The sequence below is a fragment of the Clinocottus analis genome, unplaced genomic scaffold (genome assembly GCF_023055335.1).
Source record: "Clinocottus analis isolate CAN_PGR_092001 unplaced genomic scaffold, fCliAna1.0.p SCAF_6, whole genome shotgun sequence".
Taxonomy (NCBI): domain Eukaryota; kingdom Metazoa; phylum Chordata; class Actinopteri; order Perciformes; family Cottidae; genus Clinocottus; species Clinocottus analis.
In genome coordinates, this window is record NW_027176218.1 from 7,011,701 (window position 1) to 7,017,933 (window position 6,233).

The 6,233-nt window shown below is 39.5% G+C and overlaps 2 non-coding genes across 2 annotated transcripts; both read left to right on the forward strand.

Annotated features, from left to right (window-relative positions):
- Positions 1–5,523: 5,523 nt before the first annotated feature.
- Positions 5,524–5,605, forward strand: trnas-uga (transfer RNA serine (anticodon UGA)). Its single transcript has one exon. It is a non-coding gene; the product is annotated as a tRNA-Ser (tRNA).
- A 293-nt stretch (positions 5,606–5,898) lies between these two features.
- On the forward strand, positions 5,899–5,980 carry trnas-uga (transfer RNA serine (anticodon UGA)). Its single transcript has one exon. It is a non-coding gene; the product is annotated as a tRNA-Ser (tRNA).
- The last annotated feature ends 253 nt before the right edge of the window (positions 5,981–6,233 follow it).

The window sequence follows — 6,233 nt, forward strand, 5'->3', positions numbered from 1 at the left end:
ACAAGTTATCACAGGTAAAAAAAAAAAATCACTAATCTCAAAACAAACATCTGAAATGAAGGTTTGAAGTGCCATCGCCAATTCCTTTCACTGTCCAGAAGGAAATGCCCATGTAGGATTCCTGAGAGGCCATTTAATTTAAGAAAGTCTGCAAAAAAAACTTCTCTCCACATTATCATGGTTGCATCAACAGCAAAAGAAATAACTCCCAATTATGTTTTGCAATGAAGGACAAAAAAATAAATGTTGCACAGAAACAGAGAATTTATAGGCACAGAATCAATATTAGACTCCATGCATTAAACTGTTACAAAAACAGCTTGAATCAAATACATTAGGACTGTTTAAGGCACATAAAATGAATGCCAATGGAGATAAGCATTATTTTATAATGTTGTTCCTGTACTCCGTCAACCAAAAGGAGCCTCTGGGTTGACGAGGCCTCGCTCAGGATGCCATCTAGTGGTGCATCATAAGACATACAGGGCACAAAGGAGGTCTGCACTCTTTACGGCCTCAAATAAATTGTCTATTACTCTTTTTCTTATTTTATCGTAACATTTCAATCGCCAACATCTTCTTCAGGCAAGTGTGGAAAAACTGCAGTGAAGTATTTTTTGTCTTGCACCCAAGTATGTTTGCTTGGACGTATGCCCACTCGGTCCCCCGAGCATGAGCAAAGGCCGAAACACATTGTACATAGTTATAAAGGGAGAAATTTGGGGAGATATCAAACAAGCTTCATTGAGAGGACATTTCATAGATTTAGGCAAAACAGTAAAATATTTCAATTCTGGCGACAATACGCCCTCATAGAGGTTAAAAACTGTCACATTAGCGGCATGATGCTGATTATCTGTGCCACTTGAAAGCTCTCAGCCTGTGTGTGATGAATGACATCAAACTCCTCGGGGTCGGTCAATTAAAAACCAGGTCAATGTGAATATTTGTGTGCGACATACAGGCACGTCTTTGTACAAGAGTGCATTTATAATCATCAGGACCAGTAAAGCATCAATTACCTTACCAATGTACGCTCTCTTTTTTTCAAGACGCATACAAATGCATGCTTTATATTTAAATCTGCAAATATATTAATGGCTTCACACGTTATAACTGAACGGCGGAGTCACAGACGTGCACAAAGCTCATTAGTGTGGTGCAAGGCGTTATCAGTCTAATGAGGGCAGTGTAAACATTTAGATCGGGCGGAGACAGTGGAGCGTCAGAACTGGGAAGGCAGAGACTGAGCAGATTTCCCATCCTGCCAAAAACAATCCCGGAAGAGTGTAGAAGATTGCAAACCCATCAACACATTGTACACTAGTACATGTCACGTTTGGAACATAGTCAGTCTTTCAAAGGACAAGGGTGACAATATTCCAGAGGTTTCTTTTTGTCCACAAATCTCAAGTGAACAAAACCAACAATCTGAATACTTTCCAACCTCTTTTTCCCCATCTGTGGTAACAGATGGTCCTTAAAAGATCCTGAAAAATGGGTGAAAAATGTTTATATATATATATACATATATATATATATATTTCCTAAAAAAAAAAAAAGATTTTCACTGTAAATGTCCAAGTCAATTGTGTGTTTTCTGGATAATAATAGAGCTCTATAGCTCAAACGAATAAGTTACAGAAGGTTTTGAGTTGGTTGTTTTGCCCTTCTTATGGAATTTCTTGGCAATACAAACATATAGAATAACACACAACTTATACTGTCATATCTTTAGTAGCAAAACAGTAATAATGTTCTATGAGTATTTGAGTCAAATTCACTGAGTTTCTATTTTTACCCATAAATGTACAACTTTTCCAGGAACAATTTCTTCTGAAATAGATGCTAAATAAACTATTTGCCAGTTGAGGCTATCAAAACATTGCAGATAATTCGACTAAATAGTAGACACAAAAACACATTGAGAGACACTGACGCGCGCACACACACATACACACATTTTCGACTTTGTAATCAACAAATTCCGACACCAGCCAACACACACACACACACACACACATACACTCCCGCCACTATTCAACAACCCCTCTCATTGTGTGGATTTTGCTCCCTCTCCAGCTTTCATTTGGGTGTTTTATCTTTTGTTTACTGGCGGGTTTTAGTCTCAGCGGCTCGGGAAGCAAAGTGTTGGCAGAAGCTCAGTTTGATCTGCGGTCGTGGTTGAAAAGCGCCACTGGTAGAAAACAAGGGCATTTTGGAAATATAAAAACACTGCCATGTAATTACAATGAAAATACATAAATATGAGTCCTCCTGACAGCGAGGGAAAGTTCCAGTGTCAGCATTGTGATGGTAAACAGTCTGCGAGGGAGTGTTTGTGTGACTCAGTGGGGGTCACCTCTACAATAGACGAGGCTGAGTTTCAACTGGGAAATCAAAAGTCCAGAAACTTCCTGACAATCCAACCGGCCCTTTCATGCATTGAGGCTGTGAGTCTGCTCACAGCAGGCTGCTGGTGATTGAGCATTAACAACACCACAAGACAGTTTTGATGTTTAGGGGGAAAAAAATATTAAGTACAGACAAGGATTTACCAAAAAATATATAAATTAACGGTTATACTTGTAGAGCCAATACCATCTGATTTGATGACTATGAGAAGAAATACCAGAGAAGATAACTATCGGCACTTTGTATTTTTGTCAGATTTTACCATTCATTTTCTTTGGAAGTCAGAAAATTAAATAACATCGGACTTTAAACTAGGGGTGGGATGTAAATTCTATGCTGAATGCTGGATAAAAGCTGTAAAGAAGGAGTTAAATAAATAATTAGTTGACAGAAAATCATTTTGATTATCTATTGCTTCAGTAATTTAATCATGCAAAAATGTCAAAGATCTGGTCGTCATTGCCTCTCAAAAGTGGGGATTTGCTGCAACAATATATCCAGTAACATGTTTTCCTTCATATTCCTTTTTTACACATCTGTCGGATGAACTCCTGCTTAATTGTCACTGGTTGTTTTGGTTGTTCTCATTGAATTATATGGGATTTCACTCAATTTACTCAAAATTGTGGAATGGTTAACTTCACTTTTCCAATTGAAAAGATTCAATCTACTGTCCAGATTGTAAATTTGAGTCCAGCATAGTAACATAGATTGCATGTCCTCCTCGTGAATGAAATACAAATGAACAGATGGTCAAACCCACATAGTTCTGCCATCCAGCATCACAGAAAAACAAATCAAGTCTTAGCACAGGGTGTATGTGGTGGAGTGAGTTGTGACTGCATGGCAGCAAGACTTTGGAAACAGGCGCCATTCCCAGCATGATGAAGATAAGAGCCACTTTAGCCCACATTAAAAAAGTAAAAACAGTGGAGAAACTTTGAAACACATAATTACCCCATACTGATGGAGGAAACGACAAAAAAGAGAGAGCAGCAAACGGAGAAAGAGAGGAAGTGGCGCCACTTTGGGTCGACATTTCTAAAAGAAAACTGAGTGCAGTCCCATATATCTACTCAACTACTAGTCATAACCGTTATGTGAACACACAAAAACAATCATTTATACCAACAAACACACACAAACACACACACACACACACAAACACACACACACACACGCACACATATATACGCACATATTGTGCCTGGAAAACAACAACCTTCCAACAACCCATGCTTATCTCAACACACCCAGGCTTTCTCTCTTTGGCATTCACTCAGTCTCTCAATCTCAAACATATACACACTGACACACACACACACACACACACACACACACACACACACACACACACACACACAAACAAGCCAATCTTTCATCCCAAAACATATGAAGGCCGATCTCTCTCATCCTCTACCAACCATTCTTTCTCTACAACTCTCGCGAGCACTGTTCCCTCTTCTGTCCCAGCATAGCCTCCAAAATCTCCTTGTTTTTCAAGAAGACATCGACCAATTCACTGCCACAGTACACACTGGGACTGCATCCTTTCTTTTCTCTGGCCTCGTCTCAGTCCAGTGGCTTATTTCTCCTGGAATATTCTAGTTCAACTGAGGAAGCCCCAAGCAAGTGTGACAATACTTTTCTCATGAGCCAAAACCAGGCAAAGCTAACCTAAACATATGTCTTGAATGATGTTAAATCATGGTACATCGTGACTTAGTAATGACTTCAATCGGTTATACTATCTACATGCACTCTGGGTCACTGGTCATCACCAATGCACTACAACAGGAAAACTGCTTCCCAAAAACAAAACAAAAAATATGAAGAAGCTGATTTCCATATGCTTTCTTTTCTTCGTTATTCTGATATCTGCACCGCACCGGGCTCAGTGAGGCTGCGGTCCAGAGGGCACAGAGCATGAGAGGCATGACCTTTAAAACTGGGCCTCAACTCCCACAGGGATCAAACAATAGATTACAAGAGATTAGTGACATCATGAATTATCTTTCAGAGCATCTTGCCGTCTTTTGTACATCAAGCTAAAGTTAAAAAAACAACAACATTGTAACACAATACGACACAACTGGACATTTCTGGTACTTTATATTCACAGCGCAAGGAATATTTTATGAAAGCGTTGGTGCAGCACTACACATTTGTGAGTCCTCCTTAGATCCTGTCCTTTGGCCAGCCTGTACCACAGTCTAACGCGAGGCGACACTGACCCATGGTGGTCAGATGAAGTGCTACAATCACTGAGTCGAGCAGGGATTTTGAGTTTATGTAGTGTTCTAAGTAACGTTTCTTGAAACATTAAACATGTATGTATTACATTATAAAATCTAACTAAAATGAAAAGCTGCCATATGCACATAATTCTATTTCTTCAGGAATGTGTAGAAGTCATGTGAATGTATCATAAAATAATGGGACAGTGCATGTCTCCAAGTAAAGAAGAGAACTATAATTTCTACAAAAACATTTTCTTCATCTCATTTTGCAGTGACATACATATTAAATCAGCAATTCATGCAAGTACAACTAAGCCTATCTATTAGACAAGCCTGCAGTCAAAGACTAGACATCTAACTATGTGTTAGAATTATGTAAAAAGCCCCGGATGAGAATGAGAAAATGATGTGGACGAAAGCGATTGGGGACACGAAATAGAGATAGCAAGGTTTTAAAACAATTAAACAATACATGTGATACTGAGGAGTGCAGCTTCCAACAGGAGCCGTCAGAAAAGATTCTTAAAGGAGGAGAGCTGTGAGAAACTGAAGTGGTCGAGAATAAATGAGCTGAAGGAGAGGTGGCTTGAAAACCATGAATTAATGGGAGAATATAAGGAAAATAACAGAAAACCTGAAACGGTCAAAGCCTTCAAGCTTCAGATGAGTTCCTTCAGCCGATCATGTTTCTTTGTAGGAATGGTTCGCTGGACTATTTCTGAATTAACATTTGAAAGTGAAAAGTGTTTGTTTTTTTTCAAGTAAAGAACATTTATTTAAAAGAACACTTACCTCCAACAAGGACCTTCAAGTTTGTCTTGACTTTGGCGGTCCCTGTGGACAACAGTGGTACTGACATGTCCCAACAGCTGTGATGGCCGAGTGGTTAAGGCGTTGGACTTGAAATCCTATGGGGTCTCCCCGCGTAGGTTCAAACCCTACTCACAGCGTGTCCAGCAAAGACAGAACATTGTCGACCTTTATACTTCTAACTTACGAGATATCAGAAGCAAATGTGGAGCCCGTCATCATAAAAAGGCATTGGACCCCTTGGTCTTCCCACGCATGTTTAAATCTTGCTCACAATTTTCAAAGACTAAAGCTTTGATAAAACAAACCAAGTTATCTTACCAACAATCTTTATTAAATACTCAATTATACTTAAACCTCCAACTACGAACTTCAAGTTTGCCTTGACTTTGGCGGTCCCTGTGGACAACAGTGGTACTGACATGTCCCAACAGCTGTGATGGCCGAGTGGTTAAGGCGTTGGACTTGAAATCCAATGGGGTCTCCCCGCGTAGGTTCAAACCCTACTCACAGCGTGTCCAGCAAAGACAGAACACTGTCGACCTTTATACTTCTAACTTACGAGATATCAGAAGCAAATATGTAGCCCGTCATCATAAAAAGGCATTGAACCCCTTGGTCTTCCCACGCATGTTTAAATCTTGCTCACAATTTTCAAAGACGAAAGCTTTGATGCAACAAACCAAGTTATCTTACCTACAACCTGCATTAAATATACAATTATACTTAAACCTCCACACTGTGGACTCACACATACAATCCAGAGTG